The following is a 23,705-nucleotide window of genomic DNA, read 5'->3' on the forward strand; positions in this document are numbered from 1 at the left end:
GCTGGATGTACAGTGAAAGCAAAGAACTATTAATAGTCTCACAGATAAAATTAAAGTTTGAATCTTTTTACAGGATTCCAGTTATTGAACAATTTCTATAGCAAGGAAGAACTATAAAATTCTATATCAAAATGAAGTTTAAAATTCTGAATATCTATGAAATAATACAGTTAAGTAGACTGGTTATTATTCTTATTTCTACACTCAACATATGAAAAACAATTACATTCAATAATTTCTCTTTTGTATAACTTTTGAATTAAAACAATAAATTTCACTATATATGCGTGTAGTTTTATTTTTATTTAATTTTTAATCAGTATTTTTCCCCTGCAAAACATAAATTCTAAGTCAGGTAGACAATCCCTTGAAAGTGAAATTTATATTTTGTCACAAAAGGAGAAGAACATTATCATAATACCTCCTATTGAAATAAGCATGAGGAGTTCTATTTATGTGGCAAACAAGCTTGACATCTCAGAAACAGCTAGTCTCTTTTCCCCTTCTTTCCTGTGCTAGCAAAATTCTGGCAACAAAACAAACACTTTCTGATGACAATTGCAGCAGTTGCCACACAGGTCAGCAGGAATCCAGTCACATCCAGAGAGTTTTACTGGAACCAGTTGAGGTCATGGATAGGTGGTCACAGGTGATTGGCTTCTTTGTGCCACATGACAAACTCCATCTAGAAGACTGCTCTGTCCAAGAGTTTCATAGGCTGATCATGCTGAATGGCTGATAACCTCATACCATTCTCTTTGTAGCTGAAAGAAAATCAAACAGGCATCTATTTATAGAATGAGCTCTAACAGATCAAATATGTGAAATTTTCTTTCAGCTGGTAACAGAGAGAACAACACAGAGTGGAAGAAATAGATAATTTTACTCCAAGGTGATTATTGAGACCTTAACTTGTGGGTTAGGATATCTTAAAGGCATAGGATTTCAAGTTCCAAAGAATAGAAAGAAAATGGGAGAGGATGAGATTGTGTAGTGTAAGGAAAGGAATGAGTTAAGTCCCAAAGGGGAAAGAAAGGAAAGAAATTCATAATATGTTTGTTCAAAGTTTGAATTCCCTAGTAAAGAACTGTTAATAAACCTGGTAGATATGTTTTAAAATGCAGTCATAGTCCAGAGATAGCAGATAAGTCTACAATGAGGTTGAGAGACAAGTCCAGAAAGGACTGATCTTACATTAGTGAATCAGTGGCTGAAAGTGTGGAAGTGGATTGACTCGGTTTGATTCCTGACTGACTCTGACACTTGCTGGCTGCTTTTTTTATTCTTTCTGTTCCTCTGTTTTTTTTGTTTGTTTGTTTGTTTTTATATAACATATTAAATTTTTAAAACCTTTTTATTTTCAAACTACTCATTTTATAATTGGAGGGCCCAATTGGCTATATAAAATGGATAGGAATGGTACCTTATCTGATCATTTTGAGAATAATGTATTAATTCTTAGAGACATTCCTGAAGTGAAGTGAAGTCGCTCAGCCTTGTCCGACTCTTTGCGACCCCATGGACTGTACCCTGCCAGGTTCCTCTGTCCATGGGATTTTCCAGGCAGGAGTACTGGAGTGGGTTGCCATTTCCTTCTCCAAGAGATCTTCCCGACCCAATAATTGAACCCGGGTCTCCCACATTCTAGGCAGAGGCTTTACCATCTGAGCCACCTAGCAGGTAGTATTCTCTCAGGAAATGTTTGCTCGCATTGTTGTTGCTTTGGTTCTTGTTCTAAAAGAATCTGGAAAAGACTCAAAATTTCACTTTCAAGCATTGCAGTTACATTTGTTTCTACTGTTGAAGTGATGATGGACTCTGTGTGTGTGTGTGTGTGTGTTAGTTGCTGAGTCAGGTCTGACTGTTTGAGACCCCATGGACTGTAGCTGGCCATGCTTCTCTGTCCTTGGAATTCTCCAGGCAGGGATACTAGAGTGGGTAGCCATTTTCTTCTCCAGGGGATCTTCTCGACACAGGGATGGTGGACTAATAGACAAAAAAGTAGGAAGAATAAAGAAATATGGTTCATGAACTCTAAATCACAGAGTGCTATAACATGGCATTGCAGCAATGACAATGGGGGTAACTTCTTTCTCTTTTCTGTCAGAAACATGGGGGGAGCACTGGATTTTTGAGAGGACTGTGGTAATCTGGAAACATTTTTGTAATACTATAGGAATAGAATACAATAAAAAAAAAGTTACTTAATATGTGTAAAGTCCAGCACTATTGCCTGGAGAATCCCCATGGACAGAAGAGCCAGGTGGGCTACACTCCATGGGGTCGCAAAGAGTCAGACACAACTGAAACGACCTAGCATGCATGCACAACACTATGTTACTAAGTAAAATATGCTTATATCATAGCCTTCAGTTTATAGTGGCTAATAAATCATCTTAATTTTCTGACACCAACTTTGCATTATTAAAATTAAAAAACATATAAATATACTAGAAAGATATACACATAGAAAATCAACAAGTGAAAGACCTATTTCTTAAGAAAAAGAAAATTTGCTTTTTATACTGATTATTTAGGTAAATAGCTGCACTAAAATTAAATAACACAACTTATAAAACACAAATGGACACTGCGCTACTATTACTGACACATTCTCTAAATGTTTCACTTCAAAGAAATTATGAAACAATAGGGGGAAGTATACATATATATATGTCATATTTGTGATATTAATATAATTGTGTTACTGAAATTCATGTATATCCTGAAGTGATTTGGAAATCAAACATTTTTGCTTTTTTTTTCATTTATTTTTATTAGTTGGAGGCTAATTACTTTACAATATTGTAGTGGTTTCTGCCATACATTGACATGAATCAGCCATGGATCTACATGTATTCCCCATCCTGATCCCCCCTCCCACTTTCCTCTCCACCTGATCCCTCTGGGTCTTCCCAGTGCACCAGCCCCGAGCAGTTGTCTCATGCATCCAACTTGGGCTGGTGATCTGTTTCACCATAGATAATACACATGTTTCGATGCTGTTCTCTCAAAACATCCCATCCTCGCCTTCTCCCAGAGTCCAAAAGTCTGTTCTGTACATCTGTGTCTCTTTTTCTGTTTTGCATATAGGGTTATTGTTACCATCTTTCTAAATTCCATATATATGCGTTAGTATACTATATTGGTCTTTATCTTTCTGGCTTACTTCACTCTGTATAAGGGGCTCCAGTCTCATCCATCTCATTAGAACTGATTCAAATGAATTCTTTTTAATGGCTCAGTAATATTCCATGGTGTATATGTGCCACAGCTTCCTTATCCATTCATCTCCTGATGGGCATCTAGGTTGCTTCCATGTCCCGGCTATCATAAACAGTGCTACAATGAACACTGGGGTGCACATGTCTCTTTCAGATCTGGTTTCCTTAGTGTGTATGCCCAGAAGTGGTATTGCTGGGTCATATGGCAGTTCTATTTCCATTTTTTAAAGGAATCTCCACATGGTTCTCCATAGCGGTTGTACTAGTTTGCATTCCCACCAACAGTGTAAGAGGGTTCCCTTTTCTCCACACCCTCTCCAGCATTTATTGCTTGTAGACTTTTGGATAGCAGTCATCCTGATTGGCATGTAATGGTACCTCATTGTGGTTTTGATTTGCATTTCTCTGATAATGAGTGATGTTGAGCATCTTTTCATGTGTTTGTTAGCCATCTGTATGTTTTCTTTGGATAAATGTCTGTTTAGTTCTTTGGCCCATTTTTTGATTGGTCATTTATTTTTCTGGAATTGAGCTTCAAGAGTTGCTTGTATAATTGAGATTAATCCTTTGTCTATTGCTTCATTTGCTATTATTTTCTCTCAATCTGAGGGTTGTCTTTTCACCTTGCTTATTGCATTCCTATACACTAACAGAAAGAGAAATTAAGGAAACAATGCCATTCACCACTGCAATAAAAAGAATAAAATACTTAGGAGTATATCTACCTAAAGAAACAAAAGATCTATACATAGAAAACTATAAAACACTGATGAAAGAAATCAAAGAGGACACAAACAGATGGAGAAATATACCGTGTTCATGGATTGGAAGAATCAATATTGTGAAAATGACTATACTACCCACAGCAATCTATAGATTCAATGCAATCCCTATCAAGCTACCAACGGTATTTTCCACAGAACTAGAAGAAATAATTTCACAATTTGTATGGAAATACAAAAAACCTCGAATAGCCCAAGCAATCTTGAGAAAGAAGAATGGAACTGGAGGAATCAACCTGCCTGACTATACTACAAAGCCACAGTCATCAAGACAGTGTGGTACTGGCACAAAGACAGAAATATAGATCAATGGAACAGAATAGAAAGCCCAGAGATAAATCCACGAACCTATGAACACCTTATCTTTGACAACGGAGGCAAGGATATACAATGGAAAAAAGACAACCTCTTTAACAAGTGGTGCTGGGAAAACTGGTCAACCACTTGTAAAAGAATGAAACCAGAACACTTTCTAACACCATACACAAAAATAAACTCAACATGGATTAAAGATCTAAATGTAAGACCAGAAACTATAAAACTCCTGGGGGAGAACATAGGCAAAACACTCTCTGACATAAATCACAGCAAGATCCTCTATGACCCACCTCCCAGAATTTTGGAAATAAAAGCAAAAATAAGCAAATAGGACCTAATATTTTTGCTTTTAGAAAATTTGGCTTTTAGATAGTAATATCACAACATATCTCTTCCAAATAAGACAAGAACAAACACAACCAAAAAAATCAGAATATACCTATATTTATAAGCAGTATCTACATAGTTGTAATTAAGTTTGAAAGTTTTATTTGTTTGCCATTTATGTAAATGGTTCAAAGTAACAGGTTCAAAGTATTAAAGACTTGAAGATAGAGAGCAATCTATTGGTTACTGGATTTGGGGGAATAGAAATATATGTGTAAGAGGCAAAAACTACTGGGAATAATATAAGTACAAAGTTTTATTGTACAACATTAGGAATATAACCAATATTTGGTTTTGAGTGGAAAATTACCTAAAAATTGTGTAAAAACTTTTATAAAAGGGATATACAGCATTTTCCTTCCAAGTCAGTTACATTTAGATTTTATAATTCTTCCAAAGAAGACAAAAGTATCACAATCAAAAAACCCAAGAATATACCTACATTTATACATAGTATCTACATAGTTGAAATTGGGTAATTGGAAAGTTCTAGCTGTTTACCACTTATCAGTGATGGAATCAAAATATTAGCATAATATTTTATAATATCTCAAAATATTAGAAACCTTGGAAAATATTAAGTGTAATGGAATTTGAGATTGATTATGTCAAGGTGGTTTCCTGAAAATAAACCATCCTTGCAGAGTTTAAAACATCTGAGGAGTTCACAGGCTGAAAGAAAGTAAAGTGGGCAGACGAATATTCATAGAATCCATTGTTCCCTCTTATAACTTTGTTCTCAATGCTTCTTAATAATTCTATTACCATTTCATTACTTCTTTCATTTTAAAGATTTTGTTGTTGTTGTTGTTCAGTCTGTCACTTATGTCCAACTCTTTGTGACCCCATGAGCTGCAGCAGGCCAGGCTTTCCTGTCCTTTATCATCCCCTAGAGTTTGCTCAAAGTCGTGACCATTGAGTAGGTGATGCCATCCAATCATCTCATCCTCTGTCGTCCCCTTTTAGTGATTAGTTCTTTCAAAATTTCTCCACTATCTTTAAACCACTGACAAACCTTTCCCATAAAACCATGAAAAAATATCAATGTGACACTCACAATAGATTATTGGTGACTGTTTTCAAAGCACTGAGCAAAACTTACTCCTCATTTTGCTTCTGTGAAGATTTATTGCTGCCTCCCTGGCTTTCAGATGAGAACTTCTCTAGAAAGAATATCTAGCTAAAAAAACAAAAACAAAAATGAAAAAATACTCATAAAGGATTGTTAATGACTTCCTTCAATGCATTGAGCAAATCTCTTGTTGACATTGTTTCCAAGTCCAATCTTACAGCAGCTTCCTGGGCCTTCGTATGAATGTTGTTATGAGGTTGATCTGCAAACAAAGGAAGGCCTACTATAGGGATCCTGTGGTAGATGGCCTCATAAATGCCATTGCTTCCACCATGAATTACAAAGGCTTTGGTTTTTGGATGACCTAGGAATGAATGAATTTCAGTAAACTTATTACTTATAACTTTTACAATAAAATGAGAAATTGACTTTTTTAAGGCACTGAAATGTGAAATGAAAATACCTCCTGCCATATTAATAAACAAGAAATGTCATAGCCATTAGCAATTTCTGGCCTCCAATGTGAATGAGAGTTCCCCAAGCTGAGATCCAGTGGATGCTGCCACCCCCTGCAGTGATTGCTGAGGAGCTGGGAGAATGCAAGAAGCAAGGTGAACAAGGAAACAGGACTGACCCCAGATAGCTGAGATGCATATGAAAAGAATGAATTCAGTAAGCCCAAAGACTTGCACCTTCCCACACATAGCAGGCTAAACTCCTTAACTTCATACCTGATCTTTGATGTTCAGACTGCCTGCTCTCTTTGTTGCAAGCTTATGTATTGCCTGACTTCCCCTCTGTCTCCTTGGAGCAGTTTTCTCAGGGCTACTGAGATGCTGTCTGCTGGGATTGGAGTCCTAAACATTCCAACCAAATAAAATAGCTCTCTAGTTTCAGATTGTGACTATATTTTTCAGTTGACAGGAAGAAGCAGTGTTTTTTTTTAGATAACAATTATACATATGAAAGTTCTTTTAAATTGCTTTCAGAACTCAAAGATGAAACCTCTATGTCAACTGAAGGGGTAAATAAAGAATTTGGAAAGAAGTGCTGAGTCACCTGAACATCACAAATGAATCCAGGATTGGCAGGTGAACAACTTGAAAGAGCATTCTGGGTAAAATAAATCACATGTGCAAAATAAGATAAATTATTCTCTTAAAGATATAGTGAAGTCATTTAGTCTGACAGGAATGGTGTCAGGGGAAAAGAAGGGTAATGGTAGTGGCACTGAGACCAGAAGAAGGAAAAGCAACCTTTTATCATGGAGTGTGCTATCACTTCATAAAAATAATTGTGGATTTTTTCTTACAGAAAACGGAAAGTCACTGGTAATAAAAAGGAAGCTCATTTTTAGTAGCATTTAGCATACCCCTACAGAGGGAAAAAGAGAGATAAAAGGAAAGAATTCAGAGACAGAACAACAAGCCAGGAAGTTATTGAAAAGTTCACAGTAAGAAGTAATTATAGCTAAAATAAAGATTATAGCCATACAGGAGATGACCACGTATAATAAAATACCAATGTTATATATTCTTTTTCCCCTTGTCATTGGAAGTAAAATAAAATAATAAAGTTTTCTTTTTGAATGTTTTGATAATTCTCTATAAATTTGTTACCTTTTGAAATACTATCACTCTGCTCAGCTGTTAACTCATGCTTTTAATATTAGTTCTGACACATCTTACCCAGAAGGTCATTCTGGGGGATCCAGTTATACATTTGAGTATTAGGGTCCTAAGGTTTCTAGTTTCTTGCCATTGTATCTCCATAGAACTTGTTAATGGTAAGGGAAATTTCATATTCTATGACTTGAATTCAAAGTTAGAGTATTAAAATTCTAAACTGATCAGAATACATCTAATTATGTGTCTTCCATATGACATGTATGGAAATGAGGACATATTAAGTAATGATAACTATTAATAAACAGACTGGCTTCCCAGATGGTTCTAGTATTAGAGAACCCACATGCCAATGCAGGAGAGGTAAGATATGTGGATTTGATCTCTGGGTTGGGAAAATTCCGTGAGTAGGGCATGGCAACCCACTCCATTATTCTTGCCTGGAGAATCACATGGACAGAGGAGCCAGATGGGCTATGGTCCATAGAGTCACAAAGAGTTGCACATGACAGAAATGACTTTGTACCCATACACAATACACTGACATAAGTAGGAATACCTACATTTGATGTACACATAATGGCATAGACAAATGCGATATTTTTAGTCCTAATTCAATAAATTGAATAATTGCTAGGTGTTTTTGTTTCTAGTACAAAAAGATATTGACATATTACAAATAAGCGACACACTTATTTGCCTTCCTTTTATACGAGCTCCTGGAGAAGAACATGACAACCCACTCCAGTATTCTTGCCTGGAGAATCCTGTGGACATAGGAACCTAGTGGGCTGCTGTCCATGGGGTTGCACAGAGTCAGACACGACTGAAGCGACTTTGCATGCACGCGTGCATTGGAGAAGAAAGTGGCAACCCACTCCAGTGTTCTTGCCTGGAGAATCCCAGAGACAGAGGAGCCTGGTAGGCTGCTGTCTATGGGGTCACACAGAGTCAGACACGACTGAAATGACTTAGCAGCAGCAGCAGTATACTAGCTCTAACTTTCAAACATTCACTCATTCATTTCTTTTTGCTGTGAAAGAGAGTTTACTTATATCAACTTGCTAGTATAACAAGTTATTTTATTGGAATTTTATGTTTTGATTACAAAGACGAAATTCACTCAGATAACTTAGTCATGTCTTGCATCAGTCATTTAGAAATAAACATTTTTGCTTACATATAATTTATTAATAAAAAGCTAATTGGTGTTGCCTAGGAAGTATAAGGCTACAGTCCATGGGGTTGCAAAGAGTCAGACACGACTGAGCAACTTCACTTTCACTTTCAGGAAGTATAACTTCATTTAGATTATAAATTGTTAAGCACTTGCAAAAACAATGACAACTGGAATTTTTTGACATGAATCCAAAGTATTAGCAGTATTACTAGGCTTGGATGTTTTGTGTTTAGAAAATAAGAGCCAGTTTGAAATTTGAAATTTGTATGTGACAATAAAGTTGTTGAAAATGATCAAATATTGTGACACTAAAGTTTATTCAGCTAACCCTGAATACTTTAACAATGAAGTGCAAAGCATTGACAGAATTGATTAGTCTCTAGGTCCAGTACCAAAATAAGGAACAATTTTGGAATTCCAAGCAATTCTCATAAACTGGATTATAATTCAATAGTGTTTAACTTCTATTTTCTGTGTGAATGAAAGTAAAGTAACCAGATTCTCAGCAAAAAATGGTATAGGTTATTAGGAGAGCTTTATCAAATAGCAAACTAAAAAATCCTTCACAAATATCTGAAGACCCCAGGGGTACTTTATATATTAGAAAGTAGGTTACTGCTATATTTTACGGAGAAGGAGGCAACTGAATCTTTTCCATGCTAGTCTTCCATATGCTTGGCTGTTTCTTATGGTCCCTTTTCCCTTTTCAATCAGGAGGGGTGTCAGGAAGCATTTAACAAGAGGCTTCCTGTGTGCTGTTTTGGATCTGTCAGAAACCCTCTGGCCCTTATTGATTCCTGAATATTCAGGAATTAAGAGGAGAGGCACACCTTTCCTGGGGCTGAGGAATCCAGGCATTTCTCATTACAGTGATAAGTACCCTCTTCCTTTTTATGAGCCAAATGGTAAAAGGTGATTGTTTGCAACTCTCTTTCTTTGATAGGGATCATCTTATGTTTTGTAAGTCTGGAATTTTAATTTTTGTCTTTGCTGAGAATAACCACCTTGTAAGACAGTATACATGCCCACACCATGTTGATTAAAACACCTTTGCTCCATTAGAGCTTTGGTCCCCGTGTCTTTCTTCTTTCTTTCTTTCTTTTTCCTCTCTTTCTCTCTTTCTCTTTCTCTTTCTTTCTTTTTTTCCTTCTTTCTGTATCTGTCTCTCTCTCTCTCTCTATTTCTGGCTAATTCCTTGGAGCGCGGAGGCCCGCTGAGCTCACTTTCTTACCCGGGCTTCTAAGACCCTCTTGAGAAGGCACACTATGCCTTCACCCACTCGAGAGGGCGCCCGGTGCCCACGTGCAGCAGCGCAAGCCCTAAGAACAGGGCTCTACTGGCTTTCCGCGTAAACCAGGGGATATCAGCCTCTTTCTCTCTCTTACTCTGCGGGCCACCAGGTTCCGGCCCATTAAAGGACCAACAAGCGCTATCAGCCTCTTTCTCTCTCTTACTTTCTTATCATCCACTCTGCACCACCAGGTTCCAGTCCATTAAAGGACCAACAAGTGCCATCAGCCTCTTTCTCTCTCTTACTTTCTTCTCATTGACTCCGTACCACCAGGTTCCGGTCCATTAAAAGACCAACAGAGGGGTACTATGATCGATTAGAAGCAGAGTTCATTAAGGACCAGACTTTACAATGTGCGTGTGCTTGCTTGTTAACTTGCTTCAGTCATGTCCGACTCTTTGCAACCCCATGGAACGTAGCCCACCAGTCTCCTCTGTCCATGGGATTCTCCAGGCAAGAATACTGGAGTAGGTTGCCGTGCCCTCCTCCAGAGGAGCTTCATGACCCAGAGATTGAACCCATGTCTCTTGTGTCTTCTGCATTGGCAGGAAGGTTCTTTACCACTAGAGCCACCTGGGAATCCCCCTTACAATGCACCGTGTTCATCTTATGGTCAGAGCCCTATCTTCACATTTTCTCTTTGATCTTCCTACTTCAGGTTTTGGCAGGGCCCAGTCAGCAAGGGAGGCCAATGTTTCTCTTCTCTATATAACTCTGGCTGAATGGGTTTCTGAAGGCAGCTTGCGGAGTCTTAGCCATCCTTTCTCTTAATAGCTCCCTGAATAGATCTGTTCCAAAATTTAGAGGATGTGAAAAGGACCAGGGTTACATGATAAATGCACACTGCAAGGAAGCACAACAGACATTTTTCAATATAGCTTAACATTACTGCATGACTATATTTATTATTAAAATTTAACTTCTGAGAACAGTATGTGTAAGGCATAGTTCCGGCGAGGCAGAAAAGGAAAGACAACCTCAACAGGAGTAGGTTACCTTTATTCAGGCAAGGAGGGGCGACAGTTGGCCTAACAACCAGGCTGAGAGCCGAAAGGGATCAGGGAGGCTTCATACTTATAGGGAGGTTTGCGGAAGCGATAAGGGAAACGTCAGTCAGGCGGGGTATTTTGAGTATTCTTTTGTTGAGATGACACTTGTAGTTGGGCAGGGGGTGATAAGTCTTCTGGGCGGGTGTAGGGGGTGGTAGGTTTCCGGACATGGGGTGATAAGTCCCAGATAGATGCAGCTGGCCTGGAGCATCAGGATGGAACTAAAGTTATGCTTTGTTTTCTCCGAAGTTAGATGATTCAGCAAGGGGCCTTTGAGACTGTTGTTCTCTTTTCTAGGCCCAAAAGACTCCTTCAGTATGTGTACTGTGTACTGTGTCTTAGAAATCCTTCAAGGAAAAGGAATAAGTGACAAAGCAGAATCTGGTCACAATACCATTTTAATACCAACATTCACACTGCATCTCTTAAATATCATTATTTTGGGTTACATTTTTAATCTAAAATCATTATGGATGAAAGTCAGCCCTTGTAATGCTATAACATCTGCCATGTATATTTTGGTTTATTTATATGAGAGATAGTTCAGTTCAAAGTCGCTCAGTGATGTCCTACTCTTTGCGACCCGACAGAATATAGCAGGCCAGGCTTCCCTGTCCATCAGCGACTCCTGGAGCTGTCTCAAACTCATGTCCATAGAGTCAGTAACATCATCCAGCCATCTCATTCTCTGTCGTCCCCTTCTCCTCCTGTCTTCAATCTTGCCCAGCATCAGGGTCTTATCTAATAAGTCAGTTCTTCGCATCAGGTAGCCAAAGTATTGGAGTTTCAGCTTCAGCATCAGTCCCGTCAATGAATATTCAGGACTGATCTCCTTTAGGATTGACTGGTTTGATCTCCTTGCAGTCCAAGGGACTCTCAAGAGTCTTTTGCAACACCACAGTTCAAAAGCATCAATTTTTCAGTGTTTAACTTTCTTTATAGTCCAACTTTCACATCCATACATAACTACTGGAAAAACCATAGCTTTGACTAGATGGACCTTTGTTGGCAAAGTAACATCTCTGCTTTTTAATATGCTGTCTAGGGTGGTCATAGCTTTTCTTCCAAGAAGCAAGTATCTTTTAATTTCATGGCTGCAGTCACCATCTCAGTGATTTTGGAGCCCCCCAAAATGAAGTCAGCCACTATTTCCATTGTTTCCCCATCTATTTGCCATGCAGTGATGGGACGGGATGCCATAATCTTTGATTTTTGAATTTTGAGTTTCAAGCTAGCTTTTTCACTCTCCTCTTTCACTTTCATCAAGAGGCTCTTTAGTTTTTCTTTGCTTTCTGCCATAAGGGTGGTGTCATCTGCATATCTGAGGCTATTGATATTTCTCCCAGCAATCTTGATTCCAGCTGGTTCTTCATCCACCTGATCAAGTAACCTGATCACTTCCTGATCAGTTCATCCACATAATCATCCATCTGATCAATTCTGATTAGTTATTCCACCTGATCAGTAACCTGATCAAGGGGCTCAGGATAGCAAACCTGAGGATTTCTGTGGACTGCCGGCTTGACTTCAGTCAGGTTTATAGGAACTGTAATTATTATTAAAATGTATCATTTATTTATTAAAATGGAAAACTGTGAAGAAAGAAAAAGATAGCAGTTGGAGTTAAAATTCCTGGATGAATATTTTGCTTTTGAGAAGTCTGCATTTAAAAATGATATGAGAGATAAATTGGAGCTATAATAATAGTTCATGCTTCTGGCAGAAAACGTCTAAAATTAGACCTTTTATAGAGCTTAACAGACTCATTAAATAGCTATCCACTATTAAGTTACTCTGTGTACCTTTTGTGGAATCTGGGTAAGGGCTGATGCAATCACATTGGCTCTTCTGACATGTTGCTGATCATTGACCCCAATGAAAACATCACGCTACCATTTTCTCCAGAGCTCTACACAAACCGTTTCATTTCCTGTGAAAAAAGAATTTGTGTTATCACAAAAGAGCAGTAGTATAGCAGACGTTATTGAAGGGATTGCTACAAGAAACCAAACAGTGAAAATCAGATATAGTCTCGAGCTATTAGAGTAGTGGCTTTAAACAGAATATTGTGGTAAAATACACATGACATAAAATTTGCTTCTTAATAGTTCCTATGTGTATATTATAGTAGTGTTAAGTATATTCACACTGAGCACCAATCTCCAGATCTTTTCCACCTGGCAAAACTAGAAGTCTATGATCATTAAGAAGCTCACTTTTACATTTTTCTAACCTCTAGCAAGTTTCATTCTGTTTTATATTTCTACAAATATAACTAGTCTGGATACTTCTTATAAGTTGAATTGTACAGTATTTGTCTTTTTCTGACTGCCTTTTTTGATTTAATGTAAGGTTCATTCATGTTGTGACATGCATCAGAATTTACTTTTAAAGGTGAATAATATTCCATTGTTTGTTTATATGACATTTTGTCTATTGCTTCATATGTTGATGGTTGCTTCAACCTCCTGGCTCCTGTGATTTGAGCTTTTATGTATGTGCATGAGTGCTATGTTGCTTCAGTCATGTCTGACTGTGCAGCCCTATAGACTGTAGCCTCCCAGGCTCCTCTGTGTATAGGATTCTCCAGGCAAGAATTCTGGAGTGGGTTGCCATTCCCTTCTTCAGGGGATCTTCCCGACCGAGGAACTGAACTACATCTCATATCTCTTGCATTGTCATGTGGATTCTTTACCACTAGCACCATGCTGTGCAAATATCTCATTGGGATCCTAATTTCAATTATTTTGTATATGTATCCAGAAGAGGAATTGCTGAGCTGTATGTATTGACAGGTTTTATATTAGAAGGTGCACAGTATTGTTACCACATACTATATAGTTAGTTTAGAGAGTGTTTTCCTGTCCACTCACATTCCTTGAACATGCTAACTTCATGTCTTGGACTTTGATCAGTTGTGCTAATACATAGTCAACACTAAAAAAATTATTTTTAAAAATTTTGAGGAAACTCCGTATTATTTTCCATGATGGCTGTTTTTAACATAAATCATTCCTGAAATCCTTGGGAAAGAAATGGGCTATATGAGGTCTATTTCTTCTATTATGTTTATTTAGGTAAATACGTTTGTGTATAAGCAGGAAATGAGATAGGGCCAGTACACAGTGGTGACAAGGAGATGCTATTAAATACTATTATACTCAGGCTTTTCATCTATCATGTTATTAATTACTAACATAGATTCTTAGAAGGAAGTTATGCTGCAGGATACAACTCACCCTAAATTCTTTATTATTATAGGTCTACTAAATCAGTTATTTATTCCAGACGTACTTTTTTGAGAATTATTTTAGACTAGTCATTAATATTTCATTTCTCTATTAGCACTATGAAAAATTATGATTTGAATCACTTATGTCTAAAATTCACTCAGTACTATAATATTTATCTCAAAATTTATCATAATTTCCCAAGCTGTCTGCTTAAATTCCATGATAGCTCATTTGGTAAAGAATCCGCCTGCAATGAGGGAGATCCTGGTTCAATTCCTGGGTCGGGGAGATCTGCTGGAGAAGGCATAGGCTACCCACTCCAGTATTCTTGGGCTTCCCTTGTGGCTCAGCTAGTAAAGAATCTGCCTGCGGTGTGGGAGACCTGGGTTCGATCCCTGGGTTGGGAAGATCCCCTGAAGAAGGGAAAGGCTAGTTACTCCAGTATGCTGGCCTGGAGAATTCCATGGACTCTATAGTCCATGGAGTTGCAGAGTTGGGCATGACTGAGTGACTTTCCTTTCAACAAAAATAATTCAACTGCCTAAATTACAAATACCTGACATTGAGGAGTTTGGTGTTATTGTTTGGAAATTCTATGAAACAATCCTATGAGTCCTGTTTATAAACCACAGATACACTTGTGTAGTTACTTATTTGAGTGACCACACTGCTGGGTTTATTAACGTATGACACCCTTTGTTTTGAACTCATATTGTATAACTGATGTCACAGTAGGATGTGCTATGTCCGACTGTGGTGAAAAACCTCATCATCACTTACCTGAGTCTCCCCAGAGAACACCTACCCCACAGTGGGAGAGGTACCCCAGGGCTTTCAGCAGCAGAGATATGATCACCATTTGAGTAGTTTCGTTCTAACTGTATAAAGCTCCATGTGAATTCCTATTTGCCTGTAATTGTTTCTGCATTATTTTGTCTTGTGATTCTTTATCCTTTCTAATTAAACAAATGTTACTTTCTATACTAATGTAACTGCACATTGCTCAATGATCTCTGTTTAAAAATGTAGAGGAGAAAAATTCTCTTGGATGTCTGATCAAATCCAGGTACTAATCTTTTCTTATGTCTTTCTTCTATCTTAGATTCATTTTTTTTTTATCTCTGGAAAATAACGACTTAATTTTTCCATCATAAAATATATACTTTCAGATCCTCATTATTGTATAAAACTTTGCAAAAATATATTTTTTAATATTTTAAAAGGAAAAGAAAAAGAATAGAAAAGAATAGGAAAAGAATAGAAGGCGGTTTTTCAAGCTTTAACCTTGAAGACAATTTTTGAAGAGTATTCTTTAAAACTGTGTTTTCACCTTGGTGCCATCAGTCTTAATACTAAGGTCACTGAACTTTCTTAAAAGTCACATGGTATATCCAGGTAATATTCTATCTCCAGTGACCAGTAGTAGCATTGAAAATTACCTGTCTTCAGTTCTTTGTCTCATTGACTTGTTAACCAATGCTGCTTCATCTATGCTGTGAAAGATGCATCCATTTGGTATTATTATAATACATCCTGTCTGTATAAATTAATCACTGATATGGACTGATTCATTTCATACTCTGATATTTTTATGAAAATAGCATAATCTCATGACAAGAAAACATGCAAAAGTATGAAAATTTATATAAAAAAAATAAGATTTACTAAAATGCTCCATCCAGGGATATCCTTAGTTTCAGATTCATATACTTATAGAAAAGGGTGAAGTATATATGACATATAACATTATGTAAGTTAAGATGTATAACATGATGATTGATACATCTATATATGTAATAGGATTGCCATTTTAAATAATAATTTCTTTTTTGTGGCTGGATAAATTAACATTTGGCCTCTTAGTAAGTATAATGATTATAATAAAATATTGTTGGCTGTATTCACTATCCTGTACCTTAGACCTCTAGGACTGTTTTACTAAGAATTGTAAATTAGAGCCCTTAAAGAACATCTCTCCTGTTCTCCTAGTTCTTGGCTCTTGGTAACCACATTACACTCTCTAATTACAAGATAAGCAGTTTTAGATTCCACATACAAATGATATCATACAGTATTTGTCTTCCTCTCTCTTTTCAAAAAGATAAACTTTAAAACCTTTAGCTAGAATATCAAGAAAATAAATGACTCAAATAAACAAAATTAGAAATGAAAGAGTAGACATTATAACTGATTCTGCAAATATACATAGGATTCTACAAGACTACTATGAATAATTATATTCTAACAAATTACATACCCAAGAAGAATAGATGACTTCTTAAAAACACAAACTACCAAGACTGAATCAGAAGAAGCAGAAAATCTGAACAATCCTAAAAGTAAAGAGATTGATATTAATTAAAAACCTATCAACACACAAGAGCCCAGGACCAGATGGCTTCACAGATGCATTCGATGAAACCTTATTAATGCCAGTTCTTAAAAATAAATCTGTAAAAATTAAAAAGGAGGGTAAGAATATTTCCAAACTCATTTTATAAGGCCAACATTACCCTTTTACTAAATAGACATGGACATTACAAGTAAAGAAAACTATATGCCAATATCCACATTGAGCACAGATGCAAAAATTCTCCACAAATATCAGAAAACTAAACTCAAGAATGCATTAAAAGCATTATATATAGTGAGCAAGTGAGATTTATCTCTTGGATGCAAGGATGGATCAATGTACTCAAATTAATAATTGTAATTACATTGCATGAATAGAAGAAATATAAATAACTTGATTATCTCAATGGATGTACAAAAAACATTTAATAAAATGAAACATTCTTTCATGATAAAAAACATAAACATATTGGGTACAGAAGAAACACACCTCAATGTAGTAAAGAACATATACGACAAACTCAAAGCTAACATTATACCCAGCAGTAAGAATTTGAAAACTTTTTCTCTAAGATTAGGAACAAAACAAGGATGCGTATTCAACAGTGATTCAGCATAGTACTGAAAGTTGTAGCTAGCGCAACTCTCTGAGACAAAGTACAAGAGGCATCCTAAATAGAGAGGAAGAGGTAATTTTTTTGTTTTTCAGAATACATGATTTTCTGCACAGAAATCTCACATACCCCACCAAAAACCTCAACTAAAAACAAATCTGGTAAGGTTGCAGGGTGTAAAATCAACATACAGAAATCAACTCGATTTTGATGTACAAATAATGAAACATCTGATAAAACTATCCCATTCACAATAGCATCAAAAGAAGAAATAACTAGAAATAAATTTAGTCAATGAACTGAAAGATCTGTACAGTGATAACTACAAGAATATGTTGTAAGAAATAGAAGAAAACACAAAAAATGGAATGTCATCCTGAGTTCATGGATCAGAAGACTTAATATTGTTAAAATGTTCACACTACCAAAAATATCATACCTCCCAATTTTAAATTATACTAAAGCTGCAATATTTCAAACAGTAGCATACTGGCCCCAAACTAGATGGGCAGATCAATGGAACTGCATACAGGGTTTAGAATTAAAACCCTGAATATATAGCCAACCTATATTCAACAAGGGAGAAAAGAAAACCCCATGGGGAAAGAATAGTCTCTTCTTTCTTTTTGGAGAAAATTGAATAAGTGTATACACAAGAAATGAAATGAGAATAACTCCAAATGAATCAAAGACTTAAACATAAGCCCATATACCATAACATTCCTAAGAGACTGTGTAAAGTATTGGTCTTAAAAATGATTTTTTTGATATGACATCATAACCACAACAAAAGAAAAAACACACAAGTGGGATTACATCCACCTTGGGCTTCTGCACAGTAAAAGAAATAATCAACAACATGAAAATGCAGCCTACAGAATGGAAAAGGTATGTTGTAACTACATATTGAATGAAAATTTAATAAACAGAATACACACAGAACTCATACAACAAAATTTGGGCAGATGAACAAAATAGACATTTTCCAAAGAAGACTTCCAGATGCCCACTAAGTATATGAAAAGATACTCAGAATCACTAATCATCAGGGAAATGTATTTCAAAATAACAGTGAGATATAACCACACCTCTGTTGCAAAGTCTACAGCCAAAAAGAGAAAGTTTTGTGAGAATGTGGAGAAGATGAATGCTTTATGGTGTCGATGAAATGTAGATTGCTTTAGCCCTTGCTCAGATGATAAAGAATCTGCCTGCAACGCAGGAGACCTGGGTTTGACCCCTGGGTCAGGAAGATAGTCTGGAGAAGGAAATGGCAACTGGCTCCAGTACTCTTGCCTGGGGAATTCCATGGACAGAGAAGCCTGGGGGGTTAAAGTCTAAGGGTTGTAGAGTTGGACATGGTTGAGAGACTAATATACACACTGGAATATAAAATGAAGGTTCATAATCTTGAAAATTGTAATTCCAGCTTATATTCTTTTTTTAACCATCAAGAAAATTTTGATCTTATTATATCTGCTATTTTCCAACTAAATATTATACCTTATTTAGTGTAATTAAACATTCTTTACAAATACGTACATTTATATTGTGGTGTTCATTTTAGCTAAAGCACTGGTGAAGTGAAGTGAAGTCGCTCAGTAGTGTTCTACTCTTTGCGACCCCATGAACTGTAGCCTACCGGGCTCCTCTGTCCATGAGCTTTTCCAGGCAAGAGTACTGGAGTTGGTTGCCATTTCCTTCTCCAGAGGATCTTCCCAACCCAGGGATCGAACCCTGGTCTCCCGCATTGCAGGCAGATGCTTTACCATCTGCGCTACAAGGGAAGTCCCAGAGCCTCAAAACTTATGAAAATATTTTACCATTTCATCTTGTTCATCTGATTGTCAACATCTTAATAATTCCTAATATTAAAAATGTTTATATTAAGTATGTTAAGCTAAATTTTATTTAAAGTAAATCTTATTAAATTATTTCCACTAACAATTTTTTAGATAAACTTTTATAATTTGCCATTAGAATACTCCATGGGATATCTAATCTCTAGCAGTTTACTGAATATTATAATCTAGATGATTAGGGAAATCATTTCAGCTTCAATTAATAGTTACATCTAGGTGGCTGGCAAACATTGTGTTATCGATAATATGTTATAGTAACAAAATAATGATAGTAGTTAGTATTTCTTCTGGACCACTGAGTGTGTACCAGTGACATTATGGATGTTTCACATGTACTTACACATTTTTTCCCTCAACAAAAATATAAGGCTGGTACTATTATGAGATTTAGTGTGGTCATATCTCTACGAACTCAGTATCTAGTTTTCACTCATTATTGCCTGTGTCTAGCATGAACCTGTGAAGTGGTCTTTTCTGCCACTCTTCACCCTTTATAATCTAACTCAGTGACTACATCTTGCTTGTTACTTTTTTGTTTGTTGTTTAAACAATATCTGCTTGCATCTCTTTCTTTCTTAATCCTTTCAACGTTCTTCCCATTGTCCCTACTAAATGTTTCAAATCGCTGTTTCCAACTCTTCTCACCAGCATCTTCCGCCTCATTACTGTCTCTTCCCGTTTAGACTAAACTTGGACTTCTTGGCAACCACCATTACTACTCTACTTCTTCTACCCTTGCCCAATCCCTTCTGTTGATTCTTGAACATCCTTCAGATTTCACTTTAATTATCAGTGAATCAGAGATACTGTCTATGATTCATGCTGGATATTTTACCATTGTGGTCTTTTCCTTTTATAACATTTTTGAACAATTTTTATGACTTTTAAAATTCTGTCTTTCCAGGTGAAGTGTCAGGTAGCAGAAATTGTGTCCACACCATTTGTCTATGTTGGGACTTATCCTGGAATATGTCATATATGTAATTATCCTACAATAAATACAATTATAATCCAATTATAACAATATACCTAATATATTATTTATATAAAATATGATATCATATAGTGATAGATATCTTTTAGTGAATGTCTGATGCTTCATTATGTGTTGAATAATAAAGTTGTAACTTAACTTACACATTCTCAAAATGTCCCACATATTCCAGTTTATTTTGAATGATAACTGGAAGCCTGGCATCCTGCAGTGAATGGGGTCACAAAAAGTCAGGCACAACTGAGTGACTGAACAGCAACAAATGAAATTCAGATACTTGTGTTGATATAGAAATATATCAGTTTCTAACTGGAAGGTCAATTTATCCAGGTTCCCATATCTGACCCATTGTAATCAACCTTTCTAAATAAAGAATGCAGAATGATTCCTATTGAAAATGCAAAGTTAATAAAGAGGAGTAGGTGACCTTAGGCAGAGGTTTGGCAGGTTTGCAGTTCAGGCTTCCAACAAATTAAAAGTTTGGTAGCCATGGTGAGGAAATGAAAAATCCCAATAGTTTCTTTTTTTTTTTTTTTCCATTTCAATAGTTTTGAATGAGCCACATTTCAGCTTTTCCCATTGTTTTTAATAATGTAGTGGGCCTTTCTGATAGTGAAAATAAAAATGAAAACAAATGTTGGATCAAATGAGAATATTGCTGTCTATATATTTTAGGTAATTTTTTAAAAGGAGCTTGGGATAATGTGGCCAGAGATGTTTAAATATATCTGTTCTTTATTTATATGCTGATAAATATAAGCATAATGTAGTAAAATATAATATAATATGTCTGGAAACTGAGCTACACAAGATGAAACAGTTTCTAAATGCTGCCTAGATACTTGTGCTACAAATATGTGTGTAATTTCCAATGTGCATGTCTTTATTTATCAAGACATTTTATGAGATTTCTAGTGACTTAAAATTTTTAAATTCCAAAAAAAGAAAATTTGTGAGTTTGATTTATAGTCACTTGCAGAAGTCCTAAATGCTTCAACGTTTTGTATATGACTTCCTGCTGTCTGATACTACTAATGGACTTCAGGGTTTTAACCTATCTTATAACTTAGGGGTTTCCATAATATTTGAAAGATTGATGGGCCATTTTGTGTTTTTATTTCACTGTTTCACTTATTTGAGACAAATTTTTCTGGATTTATATTTATATGAACTACCCCTTCATGGCACTAGGAAAGATAGGACTTAATCCTACCAAATAAAGACACAAATTACCTAAGTATTATTTGTTGTTTAGTTGCTAAGCATTTCTAACTCTTTTGTAACCCCATGGACTGTAGCCTGCCAGGCTCTTCTGTCCATGAAATTTTACAGGCAAGAATAATGAGGTGGGTTGCCATTTCCTTCTCCAGGGAAGTATTCTGACCCAGGGATCTAGCCCATGTTTCCTGCTTTGGCAGGCAGATGCTTTACTGCTGAGCTATCAGGGAAGCATGACTTACCTAGTACTTCACTGTGAAACTGAGTCCACTTCTTCTCATCATTTAGCTGGAACCAAAAGTCAAAATAAAAAACATATATCATAGTTTTGACCCTCTCTATGAATGTCATGTGGCCACTTAATTCTGCAAACATAACAGGTACATAGGATGGTGGAAATAGAAGGCTTTCGCTATTCTTTTCAATTGAATAGCCAGGCGAAGAGTAGAGACTGCACACTAGAGGTGGTTTAAGTATCTCAGCCAGCAACTGTCCACAAGGTCCAACGGCATCTGCAAGAATGACATCAAACCTCGATTCCTGCAGTTTTGTCATAAGTTTCTTGTCTGAAACAACTGCTTTACATATGTTTATGCGAATATCAGAAAATTCCCCAAATAAACTTTGCATTGTTGAAAGATCGATCCAAAAGAAATCTTTCACCAGAAGCATCCATTTATCGATAAGAAGCTTGACAGCATCCTCAAAATCAACTTTAGTTAAAGATGTAGGGTAAATCTCAAAGTTCATAACAGATGGTTTATTGGAGTCAGTGAGAGTGAAAGCCGAAGATATTAGAACAGTCACCTCATGACCCTTTGAGAAAAGTCCATTCAAAATTGTCTTTATCATCATCCAATGACTAAATTCCACTGGCAACACCAGCACCTTTCCACAACTCCCAGAGCTAAAGTATCAAGTCAGCTGTAGCAGCAGCAGAAGTGAGAGCCACTTCATAGATGTCTTGCTCATATGCAAGGAATTTAAGGAATTACTGTATCCTTTTGCTATTGCTCAGGCTTATATCCAGAAGAAATCACTCAGCAAGTTAAATTATAACACCTATGGCTCAAATAAGTAGATTACACAAATAGTCAGCAGATGTAGAAAACAGGTGAAATGGTAAAGTTGTAGAATGCTTCAATATTGTCCTTGCTTTCACCCATCTAAAAGTTGATGACCTTGTACACACAAATGAATTATATCAATTATATGATTTAAGAAAGAAGACTAATGTAAAACAATAGCAAGTGAGAGGCTCTTGTGTCTGCAGTCACTTTGATAAAGAATTCTGTGCAATAAATTCTTTTTGGGCAGATGTGGGCAAAGGGTAATCTGTATTTTGCCCTCATTTTTGAAAGAGTATTTTGTTTGATATATAAATTTTGGCTGACAGTTTTGACTTTTAGGACTTTGACTATGTCATCTCACTGCCAGAGAGCATCCATTGTTTCTGATGGGATATAATCCCTATGTTGATATTCGCTTGTGAGATTGAGTTATTTTTCTTTAGTGCTTCAAGACTTTCTGACTTTAGCTTTCAGCATTTCAGTAGCATCTGTTTATGGCTCCCCAAGTTTATCCTACTTGGAAGTAGTTGGACAATTGGGGTTTGTAGATTAATATTTTTCATCATAGTTGGTATTCTTTCAGTCATTATTTGTTTTGAATATTTGTGTGTGTGTTAATCATTCAATCGTGTCTGACTCTTTGCAATCTCATGGATTGCAGCCTACCAGGCTCCTCTGTCCATTGGAATCTCCAGGCAAGAATACTGGAGTGGGTAGCCATTTCCTTCTCCAGGGGACTTCCTGACCCAGGGTCCAACCCAGGTCTCCTGCACTGCAGGCAGAAGCTTTACTGTCTGAGTTACTAGGGAAGCCCTTTGAATATTTTAGTTTGATCCATTTCTCGTGGCACTCCCCTTTTTTGTATGTTTCAGTTTGCTTTATCATGTACCAACAGAGGCTTATTTCCTAAGCCTCTGTTCATGTTTGTTTATTCATTTTTTGTCTCTGTTCTTTGGATTATATTATCTTATTGATCTATCTTCAAGTTCACTTGCATTATCATCGACTTCTTCAGATCGACTGTTGACTCCCTCCAGTGAATTTTTCATTTCAGATGTAGTAAATTTCAACTCCAAAATTCCCATTTGTTTCATTTGGAAAATATGATTTCTATCTTTTCCTTATAGACTCTATTAGATAGGACCTTCTTATTATACTTTTCTTCTTTAATCATAGTTTCATGAAGGTAAGTCATATGCTTCCAAGAATTTCTCCATTTCTCATAAGTTCTCTGTTTGAAATAATATAATGATTCCAGAGCACCCCCAGCCTGTCTCCTGACCAGAGCGGACCCTGAGCCCCTCAGAGCAAGACCTGGACTGACAGACAGCCGCTCCTGGAAGGTCCATGACCCTGGACTTCGCTCTGCGCGTCCTCCCAACAGCAGAACTTGCAGAGGCTTCTGCTGCAGCAGGCAACGTCTCCACCCACCAC

General features: G+C 36.6%; 1 pseudogene; it reads right to left on the reverse strand.

The window, feature by feature from the left end:
* Window positions 1–487: 487 nt before the first annotated feature.
* On the reverse strand, window positions 488–22,173 carry LOC122428373 (annotated as a pseudogene).
* Window positions 22,174–23,705: the final 1,532 nt, after the last annotated feature.

The sequence above is a fragment of the Cervus canadensis genome, chromosome 26, assembly GCF_019320065.1.
Source record: "Cervus canadensis isolate Bull #8, Minnesota chromosome 26, ASM1932006v1, whole genome shotgun sequence".
In the NCBI taxonomy this organism is placed as follows: Eukaryota; Metazoa; Chordata; class Mammalia; order Artiodactyla; family Cervidae; genus Cervus; species Cervus canadensis.